The following is a 24,046-nucleotide window of genomic DNA, read 5'->3' as shown; positions in this document are numbered from 1 at the left end:
AGCCTCTTAGTCACACTAGCTAAAGTGGAAAAATTGAAGAAGGAGGGTCAAACACCTGTGAGGGTTTTTTTTTCTTTTTACTAACCCATGTATGAATTAAGAAAATGGCTTTTTGAGTACTGTTTAATCTATTTCCATAAAGGTAGGGAAATATAGCAGGATGAATCCAAACAGGTGTAAACCAGGACACCAAAGCCAAAAAATAATGAAACTCCAATGCTGTTTACAAACTCATTTCTAGTTAAGAATCATGCAATTTGATCCAGATCTTAGCTGCCAAACTAAGAAAAAAAATAAAAATAAAAAATAAATAAATAAAAACAAGTAAAATAAAAGGATCCAGCCTAGAATAAATCAGGTTTTTCAAAAAAAAAAACAAAAACAAAAACAAAAATTGGTGATTAGCACAGAACTTAAAAAAAGAAAAATCCTAGTCCAAATAGAAAAAGGACCAAAATTTAGGGTCAATGTTAGGGGTAGGGGGCATATTTATGTTAAAGTTATTTAATGACTACCTTATTTAATTATATTTAATATTGAGGTCAAAAGGAGAAGATTGATGTTTGTAGAAATTAATGTATTAATGTGTCTTCTCTGTGGTTGCCTTTATGTTCTGTGTTCTACAAACTCAAGTATGTAAGTGCCCATTTGTTCCGCCATTTGATGCAGTCCAGAAATTTTCTCAATCCCTACTCACATGTATGGTATTTTTCAGAGGACCACTTCCAGTCAAAGGAAAAAGCAAAAATATCAAGAGCAACAGCAAAAACCTTAATTAATATAAAATCTAAGACAAAAAATGGAGAGAATGTGATTGGTTTCTTTGTCAGAAAGGAGACTGAAAGTTTTCTTAAACAGACCTATATAATGTTCCAATTTGTATCCATATCATAATTGCAGTAAGCAACTAAGATGAGATTATTCCTCTCTGAAAGCACTTGCATTCAGTGACCAAGTGACCTTCAGAGCGTATGGGGGTGAAGTAGGTAGAGTAAAAATTATTTTGAGTTAATTTTGGAGAAATATATTTCAGGGTGCAATAATAAAAGATATACCTACAGATGACAGGAAGTATGGAAGGACCATTGAATACCCTATCAGCCTGTTATTGAATTGCTTTTATGATAAAATAATATCATTGTCAGGCTGTAGATAATTAATAAAGTAGGCAAAAAAGATACAGATTAGTTTCAAAGGGCACCATATTGTGACTGGGGTCAGTCAGCCACTGGAATAGTAACAGTAACTTGGGAACTTACCAACAGTGGTAAAACATGATCTATAGCCCTGAGCTGAGGTCCAAGCCCCAATACACTCAATCTGCAGTATGGAGCAGACACTGGGAAACACCTACCACAAGGAGACATCCTTCACTGGGAGGAACTTGGTATAAACTTTGGCAGAAGTCAGGTGTATCATATAATGATAAATGATAGCTCAGTTTCCTAAGGATGTATGTGTTTCCATGTATGATATCATGGTTGACCTAGGCAGTGATCTGAGGAGTACAGCCTTGATCAGCAACTTAATTATAATCAGTTCTATCAAAGAGTAATATTCTACCATGGACATCCACGAGTGACCCAGACATTTTCACAAGCAGCCATGATTTGTTTCCACATTTTGTCACCCCAAAGAGGAGTGTCTGTATTTGCCAGTCTTTATCTTCCAAGTGGCACACCAAACAGGAAAGCAATTGGAAACAGCTCAAGAATCAGAGGGAAAATATGCCAAACTTAATCTAGGCGAGGGTTGGCAGGAGGCTGGAGATGGCCTTGAATTCTACACATCGAGTGGGGCAACTACATCTGTTTTGGGATCTGCTCAGCTGGCAGTGAAGCAGAACAGTTCGAGCAGTCCAGTGAGCAATACTGGTCCTCAGCTTAGCCAAATCGCCAGTGCTTTTTCTTTGTTATTTAGCATGTCTTATAAATTTTTGTTGAATGCTGAACATAGTACATGAGGCAATAAGAACCAAGGTCACTAGGTTTCTAATGTGAGGTTTTATGTTAATGTGGTTTGTTGCTGGTATGTTCAATGGTTGTTACAAGTGTAGATGTCCAAGGCTTAAATATCCTCACATGGGTTTCTTTTTTCCTCCTCCCCTGTTGTCTCTTAGTTTCACTGAAACTTCTTAAATAGAGTATGTGTTTTTCAGCTGTCAGGAATGCACTGACAATTGGTTTGGTGGTGAGGAGTGTGGGAACGGGAAGCAATATGTAATTTTAAGAATACATCTTAGATTTTTATGGGGATCACATTCATGAACTGTGTCTTTCAGTAGTTTCCTCAGGGCCCCCCCCCCCCCCCCCGCCACACACACACACACACACACACCCCACCCCCTTTGAGTGAAATAGGAAGGCTAGAGCTTTCTATGTGTTGTGTCCCAGGTTGTAGAAGTCTGAGTAAAGTAATTTCTCTTAGAAGGAAAGCCTTTGTTATAGAGAACTCCCCGGTATATTTAAACTTTGTTCAGCTGGAAACACGAGGGGGATTTTTCTCCAATCTTCATTTTCAGAACCTAGTAGAGATCCTGAAGGTTAAACCTACAAAAGTCCTTTTAGGAATGACAATAGGGACATTTAATTAGAAAATTTTTAATAGCAAAAGATACAAAATGTTTTGTGAAATGCAGTTTTCCTTGTTTTTAAATGACCTTCTTTATGACAATTTACAAAAATCAAGCAAGGATAATGAATAATCCTATAATGTATGCCATATAAAATTTTAAATGTTTGGCAATTAATTTCCTAAAATCATTACAAATATAAAAATTCATTTTATAAAACAAGTATACCTTAAAACCAATATTTTCCATGATAATCCTCTAAAACAACTATAGTCCTGTGGGAGAGCCCCTCCGTAAGGAATGTGGTGAAAACCTCAAGACAAGGGAAGGCAACTGGCTATGTGCGCGTTTGTGGGATATTCCTCATGACTCTGTAACATAGAGCACCCATTCAGACTGTATGTTACCATATATGGGAGACAAAGGAGCAAAAATTGTACAAAAGGTAACACCCTGCTGCACTCAGGGCTCAGCCTTTTGGGTCTTAGCAGGCTGAGACTGTGCCAGCACAAACGAAGCTGCTTCCTGGAAAGAAAAGCCTCAGTGTCCTGATTCTGTGTGTGTCAATCACCACTCCAAGACTTGTACACAGAAAACTTGAAATCAGATTTCAGAAGTGGAGTAGCTGTTGCAGGTCTGTGAACCAATTGGTAAAGTCATCAATGAATGATTTAGAGAGTTAACAGGAAGTCAACAGAACACAAAGGAATAAAAGAGGGCCAGTAGTGCCTAATGATGCATATTTAATATGTCTTGTTTTGGTGTCTAAAATATTTCAGAGGGTGACATTAAATATTTTACCTTAAGTATTTAGTCACCACGTTATCACCAGGATAAAGTTTTTGTTGATAACAAGGTACTTCTAATCTGCATCTTATTTCTTTGTATAGAAATTTCCCTCAGGGACCTCTTGGAGAATAGAGCTTAATCTAACAAAAGACATGCATATTCTTGGGAAAATATCAGTATGATAGGTAATAAACAGTGACTTCAATTTTTAGTTTTGATTGCCTACAGCTTTAAAGCTCCACACTCACCTTCTCTTTCCACCCTATATCTGGGCCAACTGATAAAAGACCCTGAGTGTTCTTTCCTTTGGCCTGAGGCAACCTTTACAGGAGAACCCTCAACCCATTCCTACCCTCTAACCACATTAAAACCCAAGCCAGTCTCCCTTCCATGCTATCTCAAACCATCTCAGACTTGCTTGGGAGTCAGCCCTGCTTTTCCCAGAAAACTTCATTGGTAAAGGTTGGTAGAACTTTGTCTACCCCTTTGACACATCATTGCTAACATCAGTCTTGCTAGCCACACTAGGTTTTGTTTAGGGTGACTATCACACTACTTTGAAATGATCAATTGATGGAGGTGTTGTTGATCTGCTCTGAATTTTACCTAACATTTTTGTTTGTGTGGTAACAGCAATTCCTGAAATATCATGATACGAACATGATGGCCTGCTCAATTGTGGCATATTTTACATGCCTAATGAGAAATTAGGCATATAAAATAATCATAACATATTTTCTCTCTAAAAGAGTCATCAATTTCATCAAAATGACTGTGGCATGCTGAATGACACTACCCCCACCCTCCAACTCCCTCCATCATCCAGGAAGTCTTTTTTTTCTAATCTTTTTTTTAAATTTATTTTTTAGACAGAGAGACACAGAGTATGAGCAGGGGAGGGGCAGAGAGAGAGGGAGACACAGAATCCGAAGCAGCTCCAGGCTCCGAGCTGTCAGCACAGAGCCCCATGCAGGGCTTGAACTCACCGAGTGTGAGATCATGACCTGAGCTGAAGTCTGACACTTTACAGACTGAGCCACCCAGGCACCTCAGGAAGTCTTTATCCTAATCCCCCAAAACTGTGAGTATATTATCTTGCAAATTAAAAAGAACTTGGCAGGATCTTGAGAAATATTATCTTGCATTGTTAGGGCTAGCTCCATACAATCACAAATTTCCTCTAAGAGAGAGATGCAGAAAGATGAACTTGAGGGAAGATATGAAAATGGAAATAGAGGTCAGGGAGGAGAGATAATACTATACTGCTGGTTTTGAAGCTGGAAGAAGTGGTCATGAATTAATGAATGAAGGTGGTTTCCAGAAGCTTGAAAAGGTAAGAAAACAGAGTCCCTATTACAGCCTGTAGGAAGAGCAAAGACTTGTAGAGACATTTTTTACTTCTGAATTCCAGAACTATAAGAGAGTAAATATGTGTTGCTTGAAGCCACTAAGTGTGTGGTAATTTGTTACAGCTGCAATAAGAAGCTAATATAGTGACAAAAGGAAGGAAATTACTTGAACTGATTTTTTTTCCAATGTTGCCTTCAGAAAAACATGTTGATTCATTACTGAAAACTGAATCCTAATAGCTGTTCTGGCTCGTGTGCCTTCCAAGGTCTGTTTTTTTTTTTTTTTTTTCCTTCAGTACTTTAAGCTACCTCATGTACTTACAATGAATTTGATTTTTAATCAAATTAACTGTGTTTGTTTTGAATTTCCTGCTTTCAAAGAACCATAACTATATGATCTACTTTCCTGGAGTATGTCTAAAGTAAAATGAGATAAAGCAAGCAATGTGCTCAATAAAATATGATTACTGCTACTATTATTAATGTTATTAATACTAATGTTTTGAGTTTTTTCTATTGTGAAGTGTAAAAACATAATGCTAGAATTTCTAAGTATCCTTTCTTTCATCCAATACTTATCATCTCCTTTATAAAAGTAGTCACGAGCCAGATATCAAAAATTCCGTTAATAATTGTTCCTGGTTTTTTTAAAGTCCTAGAATAGTCAAAACAACTTTTTTTTTTTACATTTTTTTAATGTTTATTTATTTATTTTTGTGAGAGAGAGAGAGAGAGAGAGCAGGGGAGAGGGAGAGAGGGAGACACAGAATCTGAAGCAGGCTCCAGGCTCTGAGCTGTCAGCACAGAGCCTAACATGGGCCTTGAACCCATGAACCATGAGATCATGACCTGAGCTGAAGTCGGACATTGAACCGATTGAGCCACCCAGGCACCCCTAATTGTTCCTGTATTTGACATTACATAAATTGAATCACATAATATATATCTATGTCTAGCTTTACACACATCACTGTGTTTGTTAAATTCTCCCACGTTGATGCATGCAAGTGAATTTCATTTATTTTTATTGCTGTATAATCTTATATTGCATAAAAAACACAATTTTTATCCATTCTTCTATTGATATACATCTTAATTTTTTTCCATTTTTTGCCTCATACGGGTAATGCTTTGTGTGTATTTTTTGGTAAATATGTGCATGTATTTCCATTAGCTATATTCTCAGGAATATAATTTTTTAAGTCAAAGGACATTAATATATAAACAGTAGTAAATAATGACAATAAGCTTTCCAAAATGACTGCATAAAATCTAATTTCCATAAGCAGTGCCTAAGAATTCTAACTTGTCAATATCTCCACCAATATTTCTTAATTTGAAGTATTTGAACTTTAATCATTCTTGTGAATAAATAGTAATACCTCATTGTAATTTTAATTTGCATTTCCTTGATTACTCAGGAGATTGAATAAACTTTCATATATTTATTGCCTATTTAGATATTCTCTTTTGTTAAGCCTGTTTTAAGTATTTTACATATTTTCTCTGTTGGACTTATAATTGATTTTTAAGAGTCCTTTTTATACACTGGTTCCAAATCTTTCATTAGGTATGTGTCTTACAAATATCTCCCCTGATGTGTGCCCTTCTTTTCACATATGTTAACTCCACCTTTTGATGAACAGAAATTATTAACTTAAATCTAATGTATCACTCTCTGATTTATGGTTATACACTATGTTCCTCATTTAAGAAATCTTTCCTAATCCTAGGGTAAAGGATAGATCTATTATCTTCTTTAAGTGTGGTTACTTTCCTTTTCTATTTAAATCCATGCTCAGGATGTCTTGGTCAGTCATTTAACTGTCCAACTCTTGATTTCGGTTCAGGTCATGATCTTGCAGTTGTGAGATTGAGTCCTGCATTAGGCTCCACACTGGGCATGGAGACTACTTGGGATTCTCTCTCCCTCTCCCTTAGCCCCTCCCCCCACTCATGCACACTCTCACACATGAGCATTATCTCTCTCTAAAAAATTAAATAAATAAAATAAATAAATCTACACTCTACTTGAAATTAATTTTTGGCATAAGGTAGGGATCATGCAAAGAAAGAGTTAACATAGCATGTCTGTTTATTCCTTGCTTATCCTCAAAGCTGCCTGGAACCATGATAGACCCTGGCCAATTCCTGAGAATGTGTTAAGAAGGTTCATTATGTTAATGACTAATGAATCTTTACATTTGGAGTAATAAATTGTGCCTATCAAGAATTGCTTTGCACAAACACCAAAGTTAATGATATATGATAGGTTTCATTTTGGGGGTCTGAGTTTCAGTTACCATGACTGGGCACAAAACAGGATATGTTTAAGTGACAAGCACTCCATTAAAGCCCTGGACTCATGTTCAAACATGCTTCCCTGGGAAGGGACACTTTGCATTTGTTCCTGAATTTCACAATTAGAAAAATGCATTCTGTCCAATATCAGAAATGGAAGAACATAGAAGCCTGTATCTGTTTTGTCAGAATTTGCTCAATGCATATATTTTTCCTGTTTCTGTTATCTTTTGTTGTGATAAGTCTTAGCCATATATCAAAGCTGCTATTGCCTCTCTTGAGTATTTGTAGCAAATTGTCAAATTTGAACGTGGGGGTGAGATTTCCAAAACAAACCAAGATTCACTTTCTTTTGTATAGGCATCCAAATGACTCTGTACCATTATCAAAAGACCATTTTCCCCAGCAGGCTCTGTCCAAAATGAAAACTATATATACATAGTGGGCTCTTAGCATACTAATTCTTTTCAACTGATTTTTTTCTATTACTTACTCAATACTATGTTATCTTAAATACTGTTTTGTTAGTCTACCAAATAATGTTTAACTTGTTCATGAATTAAGGAGTACTTACAAATTCATTCTACAAAGTCAGCATTACCTTGATACCAAAACCAGATACAGATACCACAAGAAAACTGTAGACTAATAGACTAATATCCCTGATAAATGTAGATGTGAAAGTTCTTAAAAACAAATTAGCAAACTGAATTCAAAAATACATTAAAATATTGTATATAATAACAAATTAGATTTAAGCATGGTTCAACAATGTAAGTCAATAAATGTAATATATCAATAAAATATAAAAATCACATGATCATCACAATAGCCATTTGACAGACTACAACACATTTTCATGATAAAAAATCCTTAACACACTGGGTAAAGAAGGAACATAAGTCACCATAATAAAGGCCATGTATGACAAACCCATATGTAACACTATGATCAATGGGGAAAAACTGAAAGCTTTTCATTTGAGATCAGAAACAAGACAAGGATTCCCATTATCACCACTTCTGTTCACTATTATACCCAAAGTATTAGGGAGACCAATTAGGCAAGCCATAAAAAATAAACAAACAAATAAATAAATAAATGGCATCCAAATCAGAAAGACATAAGTAAAATTCCCATTTGCTAATAATATATAGAAAATCTCAGAATCAAATAAAACACTTAGAACTACTCAACAATTTCAGTAAAGTGGCAGGATACAAAATCAACATATGGAAATAAGTTGCATTTTTTACGCTAATGATGAAACACTTGAAAAAGAAATAATTAAAACTATTTATTCACAATAGCAACAAAAACAATACAATACTTAAGATTAAATTTAATCAAGGTAGTGATATATACATAAAATGAAAAGTATAAGACTTTGTTGAAAGATATCTAAGAAGACATAAATAGAACGACATTCCATGTTCATGGATAAGAATATTGTTAAAATTCCATACTACCCAAAGCCATCTCCAGATTCAAGGCAGTCCCCATCAAAATATTAAAGGTATTCTTTACATAAATAGAAGAAATAATCCTTAAACTTGTGTTAAATAACAGGATCCCAAATAGTCAAAGTAATCTTGAGGGGGGAAAAAGCCAAATGTATCACACTTTCTGATTTCAAACCATACTACAAAGCCATAATAATAAAACAGTGTAGTAGTAGCACAAAAATAGACACACTGACCAATAGCACAGAATACAGAGCCTAGAATTAAACCCTGGCATATAATGTCAACTAATATTTGACAAGGGGGCAAAAACATAATGAAGAAAAGATGGTCTCTTCAACAAACAGTGCCAGGAAAACTGGAAATTGACACTTATTTAATGCCATGAATATTAACTCAAAATGGATCAAAGATTTAAACAGAAGACCCAACGCCATAAAATTCTTCAAAGAAAAACATGGGGAAGCACCTCCTCTATATTAGTTTTGGCAATGGTTTTTTGAACATGGTAGCAAAAGTACAAACAATAACAACAAAAATCAAAAAATTGGACTACATCAAACTCAAAATCTTCTGCACAGCAAGAGAATAAAATGAGAAGACAACGTACAGAATGGGAGAAAATTTTTGCAAACCACATATCAGATAAGGGGTTAATATCCAAAACATATAAAAAACTTATATAAATTAATAACAGGGCAAAAACTGATTATAAAAAATAGAAGGACCAGATAGACATTTTTGCAAAGAGGACATCAAAATGGTCAACACATGAAAGGATGCTCAACATCACTAATCATCAGAGAAATGCAAATAAGTACCATAATGAGATATTATCTTACAGCTGTTAGAATGGTTATCATCAAGAGGACGAGAGAGGTGCTGGTGAGGATACAGTGAAAGACCTCATATACTGTTGTTGAGACTGTAATTTGGTTCAACCACTGTGGAAAGCAGCATAGAGGTCACACCCCCAAAATTAAAAATAGATCTACCATCAATCCGGCAATTCCACTTCTGGGTATATATCCAAAGGAAATAAAAAACAGATTTCTGAGACATAGGTGAGCCCCCATGTTTATTGCAGCACTATTCACAATAGCCAAGATATGGAAACAACCTAAAAGCCCATCAGTAGATGAATGAACAAAAAAATATGCGGTATACATACAGTATAGAATAGTTTTCAGCTATAAAACAAAACAAAACAAAACCCAGTATCTTGCTATTCACAACAGGAATGAGCCTTGAGCATATTATGTATGCTAAGTAACATAAGTCAAACAGAGAAAGACAAGTAATGTATAGCATTTTATTGTAGAATTAAAAAATGTTAAACTCATGAAAAACAATAAAATTGTGGTTACAGGGAGATAAGGGTGGGGAGATTAAGACTGATGTTAAGGGAACAAACTTGCAACAAGTAGTAAACAAACCATCAAGATCTAATGCACAATGCAATGAACAAAGACAACAATATTGTACAATAATTATATAACTGGCAAATATGGCTATAATAGCAATCATATTATAACATGTAAATGTATCAAATAACACACTCACCTTTTAAATTTACATAATGTTATATGTCAAATTCAATAAAAAGGTGTTTGAATGTTTTCCTGGCCTATTCTCTAGAAGCACTTGCATGATTTGGAATTAATTCTTTAATTATTTAGTAGAAAAAAATGTGTTATATTATTTGGACATGGAGTTTACTTTGTAGGAAGATTTTTAAATATAGACTCAATTTTTTGCAGATATCAAGCTATGCAGGATTTCAGTTTTTCCTTTTGCTTTGATGTTATATAACTCAAGGAATATGATAAAGTATAAATTTTTTTATTTGTTAATATCAAGTTTTATCTTTTTAATACTACTTGCAATTATAGCCCTTTCTGCTCTTTGATCTTGATATAGGATATTTTTGTCTTGACTTTCTTAAGAAAGCATATACACACGCTATTATTAGTCTTTTTAAGATTCATTTGTCTTGATTCTCTTTATTGTTATTTATTTCATCAATGTCTGCTCTATATAAACATCATGTTCCATTGTTCTAATTTATTATTTAATTTGAATATCTTTTCTTTAGTTGGATACATAACACACTAACATTCTAGACTTTCTTATTTTTTAGCACATAGATTTATAGTCATAAATTTCTTTAACAATTGATTTGCTTGGATCCAATAAGTTTTGGTGTTTAGTTTTTTTTTTCAAATAAGTATTTTTCAAATATTCATTGTTAACATTTTTTATTCAAGTAATATTTAATAGTACATTTTTATACTGCCAGATATAAAAAGTTTCCTGATCAAAGACAGTATGCTATAAAATTTTAGTTCCTTGAATTTTATTAAGATTTCTTTTGTGGCTCAGCATATAGTAAATTTTGAAAACTGTTCCATGTATCCTAACACAATTTTATCTTCAACTGTAAGCACAATATTTTATATGTATCTATCAGATTATGTTTGTTCATGAACTGGTTAAACTTTCATGATTGCTGTTTGGTATGATTCATATACTAGTTACTAAGTGGTGTATTAAAATCATGCATTATAGATTATTCTTTTTAGTTATGTTTTTCTGATGAGTGTACCATTAATCATTATCAAATTGCCCTCTACTTAGCAATGCTTTTGTATTACTATCTACTTTGATATTCTGACTTGAAATTTTGCCATTGACTATGTAATTAATATTTTTCTTTAGTCTTCACAACTATAAACTTTTGAGATAATATATGCACTATCTTCACTGCAAGAGTAATTTTAATGAATGTCACTATCTAAAACATTACACAAGTACAATACAGATATATTTCCTAGGATGATAATATATTACTTATGTATCCATTTGGGATGTTTATATGGAAATTTTCCCACAGATTTACCTTAGCCTGCATGGAACTATGTATCTGTAAGTTTACTGGTAACAAACCTTCCACAAGTTTATAAAATATGAATACTTACCGCTATTGTGCCTTTATTGACAGCTGTGTAGAATGGAAACAGACTTAACTGAATTTTTGAAGGACTTCTAAATGGAATCTTGACTAGGTGGGGAAACAAATGAAGGTAGATGGAGTCTATAGATAGTGAGCTGGTGAGGGACACAATGTTGTAGAGTGGTTAAGAAGAGCTAAATTGAGTCAAAGCAATCCTATTAATACTTGAAGGGTAAGACACACTAAATCACAAAGGAAGTTCCTCAATATTTTAAGTAGTCTCAATATTAGTTTAACTTTCATTGTGGTCTTCCACATTGAGATAAAATAAAATATAACTGAAATTCACAGGAATCAAAAGTTTCAAGAAGTCTGTGGCCTAAATATTAGGGGGAAATTACTTTTTTTAAAAAAAGACAGTGAATCTTGTAAGAATAATTTCCTGACAAATTAAAAACTAGGCAATTGTCTGAAATCATTACTGAAGAGAGATGTGTATCTTAAAAGCATAGGAAGTAATAACAATAAGAAGAGGAAAGTGGATAGCATGCATTTTAAGAGTAAAAAGCTTTTTAAAGGCAGAAGTACAATGCCTTCTTGTTTAATTCAAAGGAAGGCTATATTGTTCACCAAATTATTCACAAAATTTCTCTTTGATTTTGTAAAAGTACAAGTAGGAAGAGTCTTTAAAAGAACTGACACTTTATTTCTTCTGAGAAAAACTACATTCCATTCCAATGAGATGAAATACTACTTAAGTAAGAATAGAGAATCTCTTCTTCCAAAATAGAATATATGATGCACAAACACAATGAATGAGGTTAAGAGGAGACAAATTATAGCACTGTGAGGAAAGATACGAATGAGCGGTACTGAAATAAAGGCACAGGGTGGCATTAGGAAAAAATGAAATGGGTATGAATGCAGCTGAAAAGTAAGAAATCCCATAAAATCACCATGTGGGTGAAGATAGAGGAATGTGCAGAGTTGGCTGAAATAACTTGCTGTATAATTTTAATCACGTCTTATATTGCAAGTTACTGAACCAAGAACAATATTAAGTTCCTGATGGTAGAGAAGACAATATTTGTTACATTTCAAAATGTTTCCAAATAAGGCAACTTAAAAAATCTTTAATTTATTTCTGGGACAACAATTACCTCTCTGCATACAAGTGTCCATACACTTTTTGTCAGCAATGGTAATATTTGGACCAGAATATTTCCTCTTTCCATTTAGTAGAAATACAGTGTTAAAAATATATCCATTTACAAAGAAGCTTTAGCTCATATTCCAGGAAATACTTGCTGATTCTAAGACATTCAAAGCCAATTTTTATTTTTCTTTCATTCCTTGCTATCCAATTTACCTTTTATCTGATGTTGCATAAAATCCTTCTTGAAACACAAGAGAATAGATTCAACAGTTTTCCAACAAGTTGTTTACTTGTTTACTTGTTTTTCTTTTTTCCCTCTATTCTCAACTTCTATTATATTTTTAAATCAATACATTTTCATGTCTATGCTCTTTACCATACAGTTTATGCAGTTTCCTTTGGTTCTGCAAAATTAAATGTTTATGAATATATATATGCTAAGAGTCCCAGTCTGCCTACTGATTCTGAGGACAGCTTTAAGCAGCGGATGAGGCCCAGATGGGAGAGAATTCAGGGTTGGCAAAGACAGGAGTAGAGGGCAGAGTTGACAGCCACTTGGGAGCTGTTAAAAACAAATCCGCCAAGATCTGGAGAGACCTCAGAAAGGGAATCAAGGAATGAACTGGGCAAATGTGTCAGTGGAAATCTGTTCAGTGTGCGAAGTTAAGAAGTCTAGCTCTCTGATTCATGGATCATGTATAAAACACTTATAGGAAAGGTAATGCAGTGACAAAACACCATCAACTTGCTAAAGTGTAGAAGGAATATTGTGAATCTCAACTATACCCTTGCTTTAATAACCTGCCCTGCTACTCATATTTGAATTCAAATGTAAAAAGTTTTAAAAGAACCTGGAAAATATTTTAGGAAAACTGTTCAAAGCTTATCCATATTAGGAATCCTAATAAAATAAACTGGTTCAACATAGAAAAACTGGAAGTGTTAGAATTTTCTGAAATTGCTCCTTGATTACACTGAATTTTGAATGGCCATTATCCCATAGACAATATGTGGGTAATAAGTCTCAAACTGGCTATTTTAGGGAAAAGACTGAATATGTGCCAAATATGTTGGAGCACATCAAACATACATAATAATGAGTAAAAATAGTAAATCAAAGAGAAATGTGTAAATTAATTATGATAGCTTCTCGTGAAATTTTTCTTATATACTTGCAAAAACTTCAAAGTAGTTTCCATATATATATTTGATATATTTGTTTTTACATCCTTACAATTGCTTCGACATATTCAATTTTCATGTTAAAGGATAACATCACTCACATGGAAATCTCTAGTTGTCACTGACACGCACACACACCCACACACACACAATCATTCTGTGACCAGACCTACATTCTTTTCTCTACAAATTTCTCATGGACATTTCCAACATTGAATTTATTTTTTAAAAACTTACAGTGGACATGAAAGTGAATACACATTTATATTTAAATATTTCTGTACATTCCAATATATCCATAGAGAGGTCTCTCTCTCTCTCTCTCTCTCTCTCTCTCTCTCTCTCTCTCTCTCACACACACACACACACACACACACACACACACACACACCTGTCTTAAGAAGAAATATATTTTTAGTTTTCTATCTAAAACTCAATGATAAAACTCCAGCATCTGTTTCTGATAAGGATTTACATTAATTTTTATAGGAGTTTGGGATATGGAAGAGTAAAAGTGCACACCGTTTAGACACAGAGTAATTTATCATTTATCAGCACTGTGGAATAATATAAAGGTATTGCACTGAACAATATAGTAAAGTTTCTATTCTCATCATATTAACCAAGATTTGACATCTCCTTATCTGTGACTTAAAAAAAGATTATTTTTTTAGCCTACCACTTGAGAAAGATATATTGCTCCTTTGTTGTTTATCAGACTTCTTTTCAGTGTAATTTTCACAAACATTTCCAGAAATAAGTACTCATAATAATGTAAAGTAGCATACATTTCCCAAAGTGTTTTTCAGCCAGCACTTTAGGAAAAAATAGCCAATGTTTAGTCAGCATGTTACAGAAAAATTTAAAAAGTAGAACATTACTTCTAGTAACAAGAATTTAAATCAATGTTTATACATTGAGGAATGGTTAAATGTACATAATGGAATAATAGCCATTAAAATCAATTAGTTATATCTCTTCCATGTGTCTAGGAGGTGTATTTCAAAAAGAAAATGAATAAGGCATATTTCCCCCTCTTGGAGTATTCCACCAAGTCATATGGTAGAAGTGTAACTAATTATTTATAATGCTATCCATATTGTAAATATATCATCATTTATAAGCACACACGTTTATCTATGTTTTATATATCTGTATTAATATATATAATGATATATGTCAATATATCATTATAGGAGCATGTAAGTACTGAGGATAATAAAGGACCCATATTACTACCTATTAGGTGGCTAATATACATTATTTTGAGTGGGTAGTTATATGGAGGGAAATAAGTGTAATAATAGATATATTGTTGATTATTAAACATTTATGTATTTACACAAAACACATGTATATACATACATATAAAATTAAATAAAATTATTTAAAAAGAAACAATAAAACAAGAGGGACAATCTTTTTGTCCATAGCATTCTTGAATGTCTCCTGATTCTCACTCAAGATGCTTCCTTTCTGTGAAACTTGTCTGTATGAAGAATGCTGGGAAATTGTTCCTGAGCAACATATCTTATTTTTGTTTCTGTTTCTGTTCTTGTGTGATTGTTATTTTACTAAGGCTTTAAAAATGAGAATCAAAATTACTCGAGATTTTTGATTTGGGAACAAACTATAAAATCAAAGCATTATTTTTCTCAAATAACTTTTCTACAAACCGTAAGATGCTGGTTCTAAGTTTTCATTTCATTCATTTATGCAAATATATCTAAAATTTAATTGAGCCATATACTCAGATCTTCACAATCCAAAGTAGCTATGTATCTGTTTGGTCTCTTCAACTTACTGTACCATTAGATCAAAGCATAGCAATAGTTGTCCACATATTTACATATTTTCTGAACTGCTAGAAAATTGATCTGAGAATTAACAGAACAATCTGCATAATTTGAGGGAGATAACAGGGTAGGTACATTGTACAGAGAGACAAATTGGGGGAGAGAAGAGCCTCAGTGACACAGAGGAGAGGGAGACATTTTCGCAAAGAGGAAAAAGAGAGAGGTGGAGAGAGAGCATTGCATCAGGTTTGCACAAGAAAACACTCCCCCCCCCCCCCACAGATAGCAGCTGGGTAGAAAGTGACAACACACTCTGGGGACTGCACAAGAAAACTGTTCTCCAAAACCACTGATGGGAGAAAAAGGAGAGGGTTTCAATAGTGCCAGTTTCTTATAAACAACAGAGCACAGAGTCTGACCTTTCAGAACTCAACTCCTGGTTATTCTCTGGGAGGAAGAAGGGCAGTGCCATGGGAGTGGGCAGCACAGTCTGAGGGTCCCCTGGGTTGCTCTGGGAGAAGAAGTTCCCCTGCTTGGAGTGCATTTGGCAGAGGTGATACAGTCTCTGTGTGGGCTAAAGACCTGGTCAGTGCCATTGAGCTGCCATGTTCACCAGTAGAGGAACAAAGACATTGGTTGAAGGCTGCAAACTCCAGTGCTTCCTGTGTGTTGAAATTTACCAAAATTTTGGAGCTGCTACCACTGTGTGGCCGCAGGACCATGGCTTGGGACAAGCCAGCACCAGCCACAGCATGGGAAGACCCTTCCCTGGAGGGTCACTGCAGGTCCAAACCACAGCGGTCTCCAAAGTGTGTGGGGCTTTGAAATATAGCTGCACCTGAGATAAAACTCTGGAGGGAGATGCTGCCTAGTAAGCAGATAGCTCAGACACAGAGGGGAAAGGCAGGGAGCTGATGGAAGCATAAGACGCAGGAGGGGTGATAATCATACACCTGTGAGGGCAAACCCATTTTCAAAATTAGTACAACACAATCCACCCTAATGAGCTAAAGAGCACGGCCAAGTGGAGAATGGAGCCATTACACCCAGCCCCACTCTCTGCACCCTCCCAGGCACATCTCCACTAAGTTGACCTGAGAATCAGAGCAGCAGGTTCCTCCTCCAGAACACCAGCACAAATCCCGTCCACAAGCTTAGTATACAGACCATAAAATGCTGCATAGTTTCAGCTCTAGGGGAAACTGGATATAGCTTCATTTGTGTTTTGTTTGCTTGTTTGTTTGTATGGTTTTTGTTTTTGTTTTGTTGTTTGGTTTTATTTATTTTTGAAAGATAGTGTGCACACAAGTGGGGAAGGGGCAGAGAGAGAGGGGTACAAAGGATCAAAAGTGGGCTATGCAATAACAACAGAAAGCCTGATGTGGGGCTGGAACTCCCAAACTCTGAGATCATGACCTAAGACAGATGCTTAACTGACTGAGCCACCCAGTTGCCCCATTGTTTTAATTGTTTTTGTTTGTTTGTTTGTTTGTTTTCTTTTTCTTTTGTCTCATGGATACAGAAAGAGAAAATTTTTTTAACTATTTAAATTTTTTTTCATTTTTAATTTTTTTCTCTTCCTTTCTCTTTTCTCTTATTTCTATCAACCTTCTCTTTTTTTAAAAAAAAAATTTTTTTTTTGACGTTTATTTATTTTTGGGACAGAGAGAGACAGAGCATGAACAGGGGAGGGGCAGAGAGAGAGGGAGACACAGAATCGGAAACAGGCTCCAGGCTCTGAGCCATCAGCCCAGAGCCTGACGCGGGGCTTGAACTCACGGACCACGAGATCGTGACCTGGTTGAAGTCGGACGCTTAACCAACTGCGCCACCCAGGCGCCCCTATCAACCTTCTCTTAATAAGCATACCAAAACACACATAGGATCTAGCTTCCTTTATTTGCCTTTTTTTGATGTTTAAATTTCTATTTCATTTTACTAATAGTATTATTGTTTTTTCTTACTCCAAAATGACAAGACAAAACAAAGGAAGAAGAGGGCCAGGGATTTAATCAAAACATATATAAGATATCTAAACTAGAATTTGAAGCAACAATTATAAAGATACTAGATACACTTGAAAAAAGCACAGAAGACACATGAAAATCCCTTTCTACTGAGATAAAAGAACTAAAATCTAGTCAGGCCAGAAATGAATAATGCTATAATGGAGATGCAAAACCAAATGGAGGCCATAAAAGCGAGGATGGAGCAGGCAGAGAAGCAAACTAGCAATATAGAAGATAAAGTTGTGGAAAATAAGCTGAAAACAAGGGGAAAGCAAAGATCAGGGATCATGAAGACAGACTCAGGGGACTCAATACTTGTTAAAACATAATAACATTCATATTATAGGAGTCCCAGAAGATGAAGACAGAGAAAAAGGGGCAATATGTTTATGTGAGCAAATTATAGTTCAAAACTTCCCTAATCTGGGAAGGAGACAGACATCAAAATCCAAAAAGCACAGAGAACTCCCATTAAATTCAACAAAAGCTGTCCATTGCCAAGACATATCATAGTCAAATTCATAAAATACACATACAAGGATATAATCATGAAGTCAGCAATAGACCAAAAAAAAAAAAAAAAAAAAAAGTCCTTAACCTACAAGGGAAGACAGATCAGTTTCACAGCAGATCTGTCCACAGAAACTTGGCAGGCCGGAACAAGTGTCAAGATATATTCAACATGCAGAATGGGAAAAATATGCAGCCAAGAATACTCAACTGAGTAATGTTGTCATTCAGAATAGAAGGAGAGATAAAGAGTTTCCCAGACAAACAAAAACTAAAGGAGTCTGTGACCACTAAACCAGCACTGCAAAAAATTTTAAGGGGGAGTCTGAGTGGAAGAAAAAAACAAAAACAAAAAAAACACAAAAGACCAAAAGCAACAAAGACTAGAAAGGATTACCAGTTGGATCACCAGAAATACTGACTCTACAGGTAACACAATGGCACTAAATTCATACCTTTCATTAATCACTCCGAATGGAAATCAACTAATGCTCCAATCAAAAGACAAAAGGCATCAGAATGGATATAAAAATAAGATCCATCTATATTCTGCCTACAAGAAACTCATTTTAGACCTAAAGACACCTGTAGATTGGAAGTGAGGGGATGGAGAACCATCTATCATGTTAATAAACATCCAAGGAAAGCCAGAATGGACATTTTTCCAAAGAAGACATCCAGGTGGCTAACACGCACATGAAAAGATGCTCAACATCACCTATCATCAGGTAAATACAAATCAAAACCAAATGGGATACCACCTCACAGCTGTCAGAATGAATAAAAAGAAAAAAAACAGATGTTGGTGAGCATGTGGGGAATGGAGAACCCTCTTACAGTGTTGGTGACTGGTGCAGCCACTCTGGAAAGCGGTATGCAAGTTCCTCAAGAAGTAAAAAATAGAACTACCCTATGACTCAGAAATTGCACTACTAGATATTTACCCAAAGGATACAAAAATAAAGATTTGAAAGGGTACATGCACCCAATGTTTACAACAGCATTATCAACAATAGCAAAACTATGCGGTGATCCCAAGTGTCCATTGAGTGATGAATGTGTAAAGAAGATGTGTTGTGTGTGTGTATATATATACATACACCACACAATGGAGTAGTACTCAGCCATCAAAAGTAATGAAACCTTGCCATTTGCAATAATGTGAATGGAGGTAGAATGTATTATGCTAGGTGAAATACGTCAGAGAAAGAAAAATACCATATTATTTCAGGTCACACATGGAATTTAGGAAATAAAAAAAAGATGAAAAGTTATATGGAAAGTTATATGGAAATTTGAGGGGGAGAGAAGAGAGGGAAACAAACCACAAGACACTCTTAATGACTGAGAACCAACTGAGGGTTGATGGAGGCAGGTAGGCACGTGGAGGATGGGCTATATGGGTGATGGGTACTAAGGAGGGTACTTGTGATGAGCACTGGGTGCTGTATGTAACTAATGAATCACTGAATTCTAACTTCTAAAACCAATATTGCACTGTATGTTAACTAAATAAAATTTTAAAGGGAGGGAGAGAAAGAGAGAGAGAGAGAGAGAGAGAGAGAGAGAGAGAGAAAGAAAGAAAGACAGACAGACAGACAGACGGAGAGGGAGAGGAGGAAACTATGAAGACCGGATTTCCTGGCTGGCTCAGTTGGTGGAGCATGGGACTCTTAATCTCAGGGTCATGAGTTTGAGCCCTGCGTTGGTTAGAGAGATGACAAAGGAGGGGGAGGGGGAGTAGAAGAAGAATGTATGAAGAGAGATTCACCCACAACCATATTCAATGGACATGATGTGGTGACGGTCTCCAAGAGCCAAAATATCCTCTTCCACTCTTTCAGAGATGATAATCATGATTTGTGATGCCTAACTTACTGTCCTTATTTGTTACTCTACCATGCTTCATTATGAGGCAACTTTCTTGTTGTTCAGGAAAAGATAAATGTTTGCAGAATATCTTATAGTTCCATTTACATGTCTCGTTGCCTTTGATAAAAGGTATCACATACTAGAAAACATAACAGCAAATTATTAAGCTGAACTTTGTCTTTTCCAAACCCCCCTCCCCACTGAGATAAAGAATCAACACTGGGCATATAAGTAGCCCTCTACTGTGTTGGATAACACAGAATGTTCCAAAGGTCTTTGGGCACATATACCATCTTTTTCTCTTTCATTTCCTTCATAAATGCACCTTGTTATTAACTACTTGGCAAGGATGGCCTCTGATATCCTTCCAACAAAGGTTTTGAGGTCAATAGAAAGTCAGGAAACAAATTGTTTTGGCAAAAGAAAATTGCTCTTGCCTCTCTATTAGAAAAATGAAAGCATTGCCCTGATTGGTGAAGCTTTCAAAATTATCAATCTAAGTTGATATAAGAGTCTTTAACAGTTTTAAGCATTCAAGATATTCCCCTTCACATTCCAAAGTGTTCATGATAGATGAATATTTTGAGTTCAAATCTTCTTTGTGACAAATGATCTCTTGCTCTTGTGATCCACCAGCATCCATGATGCAAGGGATAGTTTATGATAGAAATGATTCCAATGTCTTCTATTATTTTCTAAAATATGTATGAAGTAAAATATTCATGGAAAAAGTTTAAGGGTACACTTTAATGTATTCTTACAAACCTAAAATGTTACTAGCATGCAGATAAAAAACAACCTTAGTAGCAGACCTGCAGCACCCCCTTATATCCCTATTCAGTCACTACATACTCAAGGGTAAAAAAATTGATAACTTCTACTACCACAGATGTGTTTTGTCTTTGAAATTTATATAAATAAGAATATACAGTGTATAACTTTTCTGTCTGCTGTATTTCACTCAACATTACATGTGTGAGATTCAAAAATAACTATTGTGTATAATGTAGTTCATACATCCTCAACGCTGTATAAAATCTTATTCTGTGAATATATTACATTGCATCCACTGAATTTTGATAAGAATATATGTGTAGTTTCCAGTTTGGAGCTGTTAGAAATAACTAGCAATGAATGTGTTTTGGTGAACTTCTGTTTGTAATGTTGTTGTGTATACACCTAGGAAGATAGAATTTTTGTGCAAAACGACATGCATGTTGTACTCATTTCCTGCTGCTGCTGTATCCAATTACCACAATCTTGGGAGCTTAATGCAACACAAATTTATTCTCCTCATTCTAGGTGTCAGAAGTCTAGAAATGGCTCCTCGGGGCTACATTCCTCCTGAAGGTTTTAGGATAGAATCCATGTCCTTGCCTTTTCTGCTTCTAGATGCCATCTATATTCTTTGGCTCAAAGCCTCTCCTGCCACCTCCAAAGCCAGCATCCTCTCTGCTCTCTGCTTCCATCCTTACATTTTGTGTCTCTAACTTTGATCCTCTTGATCCCACTTAATATGAGCTTTGTGGTTACACTGGGCTCACCCAGATAATGAGCATTATTTCACATCTCAAGATCCTTAATTTAATCACATGAGCATAGTCATTTTACCGTGTAAGTTTAACTTGTTCATAGATTCTAGGGATTAGGATATTGACATCCCTGAAGACATTATGCAGCTTAACACATATATGGTCAGTTCTAATGGATAATACTGAACAGCTTCCCAAAGTGGTTTTATCAATTTACATGTCCACCATCAGGGTACGAAAAATTTGGTAGCTTCAGACTTAACACAGCCTTATGAACATGTAGAATCACCTGTATTCATTTTAGCCATTCTGCGGGTATACAAAGGTATCTATTGTGGTTAATTTACCATTTCTTTGTGACTAATAAGGTTGAATATTTTTTCATTTATTTCTTAGGCATTTGTATATTTTATTTTGTAAAGTGTCTATTCACATTTTTGTTTGTTTTTATTGGTTTATACAGTTGAATTTTTCTTCAGAGCTAATTACAATAATTAAGTACGCAAAATAAATTTCAAATATATTTTCCCAGCCCATGGGGCATCTTTTCATTCTCATAAGGGAGTCTTGAGATGAACAAAGTTTTCAACCTTAATAGAGTCCAGTTTATTAAAATTTTATTCTATGGCCAGCCCTTGTTATATTGATTATTTACCAACTTCAATATTTGCCTACTCCTTTGTCATAAACCTGATGCCACTTTATGTGTATGTATCCTTCTGGACACTCAGTCTGTTCCATTGATATGTGTCTATCATTTACCTAATAAAACACTTTTGGAATTTCTATGACTTTATAATTAATCATTCACCTTTTTTTACTTTTGGCATATGTGTTCTGTTTCAGATAGGTATGTGTGTCATTATGTCTGAAACATTTAACAATACTGTACTAGTTGATGTGTACTTAAAATAAAAAAAAATACTTGTCCATGATTAACTTATGGTCTCCTTAAGAGGTTTAGAGTGTGATATATTCTTAGGAATTACAAAAAGTTCTAGTTGACCATGATCTAGTTATAGAGAATCACTGAAAAATTTTATAAGAGAGAGGAAATATATTCTGATAAGTATTATGATATATTATGCTAGCAGCTTGATAAAGGACATATTGAAATAATGCCAAATATAGGAATCATGATTGAAATATTTTGCAGGATGTGAAAAGAACATGTGGGTTTCCAGGGGAAATTAATATTTAATTATCTGCAAATAAAGAGAAGGTATGACAATACTTTACTCTTTTCCCATATTTTCCCCAAAAGTCAGATGAATTCTCAAGCAAAAATATATATAACCTTTCAAGCTGAAATCCTACATTTTGTCAGATGGAGCCATCATAGAGAGTCACAATTTTACTTTCAAACTGTAGCAGCACAATTAATTTAACATTTAAAATTACACACACACACACACACACAATCAGGAAATAATAGAATATATCATACACACACATCACAAATGTGATGGCAGTTTTAAGGAGAATAGGCAATTGAAAGTAGACTATTAGCAGGTAATCATTACAAACACCTACAGAGTTGGGCATAGAACCGTTCTGTATTATTTATTTTTATTTCTCCTTTTTCCTTCTATTTTATATAAAGAATGCTGGTGGTGGTTACATTATAACTTGTTTTATATGGGAGTTTGATATGACAGAACAATACTGTAATAAATTAGAAGTTTATGTGATTTTCTATTTCCTCTGGTATTCTACACACCACACACACACATACACACACACACACACACACACACACACACACACACACACACACACACCTATAGATAGAAAGAAAGATGATAGATAAGTTAGAGGCAAAAGTAAATAATCATTCTGGTTGCTCTTTATTCCTACCACTTCAATCAAGTTCCATTCTCTGCCCTGGATTCTGATCCCCAATGACTTCTTTGTCCTCATTCTTCAAAAGAAATACTTCCATGAGATATGAAGGCAGCCTTACTAAAACGTCAGGCATGTCTCATACTCCCTCTCAGCATCACTGAGGTTCTGACAGTATCTATCTCTTTCATTCACTCTGGGGTCTAAGCACATTATCTCCTTCCTGGTCTTTCAAATCTAGGAGTGATACAGCTTTTAACTATTACTTACTTTTTAGTTTCTATTGCTGTTATGTACCTACTCTGTTGACATTACAGTAAATTGTCCCTACATTAAACTCTCCTTTCAGTTTTAACCTACTTAGTGTGTCATTTCTTAGGGGGAATGTTATAAATATTGTAGATTGAAACTATCTGCAAGTATCCAACCTCTCCAAAGCTCAAGAGACAAGGAAGACTAAAGAATATATTTGGGTGGTGTCAGTTTATTCATGAGTTGGGTTTACAGTTCTAGAAGACATTACCAGGGACATTGTTCAGTACAAATACATTATACAAGGCAAAAAAGAGATGCAACGATTGTTCATGATGATATTAGACAACTGGGAAACTAAGGGTCGGGAAAGTTACTTTCTGCATGTGTATTTCTGCTATTTCTTGTTTCTGCTGCTTCTCACACTTGTCTGCCTGTAGAAGAATTACCACTTTACATTCAATTCCC

This window comes from Herpailurus yagouaroundi, unplaced genomic scaffold (genome assembly GCF_014898765.1).
Source record: "Herpailurus yagouaroundi ecotype Mexico unplaced genomic scaffold, PumYag 141, whole genome shotgun sequence".
Classification (NCBI taxonomy): Eukaryota; Metazoa; Chordata; class Mammalia; order Carnivora; family Felidae; genus Herpailurus; species Herpailurus yagouaroundi.
This window is presented reverse-complemented; position numbering follows the sequence as displayed.